The sequence below is a fragment of the Haplochromis burtoni genome, unplaced genomic scaffold, assembly GCF_018398535.1.
Source record: "Haplochromis burtoni strain Fernald_Lab_line unplaced genomic scaffold, NCSU_Asbu1 Contig_11, whole genome shotgun sequence".
Lineage (NCBI taxonomy): Eukaryota > Metazoa > Chordata > Actinopteri > Cichliformes > Cichlidae > Haplochromis > Haplochromis burtoni.
This window is the reverse complement of record NW_024582372.1, coordinates 4,081,085-4,081,511: the sequence shown is the minus strand read 5'-3', so window position 1 is coordinate 4,081,511 and position 427 is coordinate 4,081,085.

Here is a 427-nt window from a genome sequence, read left to right as displayed (position 1 = left end):
AAAAAAAAAAAAGGAAGTAGTGTAAAGGACTTGGCCTGAGTATAGTCTGTATGTTAGTGGCCTGAGTGATGAGGTTACTCAGACCATGGCTGAGACTGGTGAGTGTGGGGAGATAGTGTTTGTTACCAGTCCAAATGGCCCAGGGAAAGAAGCTGTTTGTGAGTCTGGAGTTGTGGGACCTGATTGACCTGAGGTGCTGACCAGAGGGCAGCGGGTCAAACAGGTAGTGGGCGGGGTGCAAGGGGTCACCTGTGATGGCCCAGGAGGATCTGGTGATGGCCTCCAGGGGTGGCAGAGGGCATCCAGTGATTTTTTGGGTGGTGTTAAACACCCTCTGTGCAGCCTTCCTGTTCTCAGTAGTGGCCCCTGCGTACCAAACACCCATGCAGAAGGAGAGCGTGTTATCCACTAAGGAATGGTAGAAGGC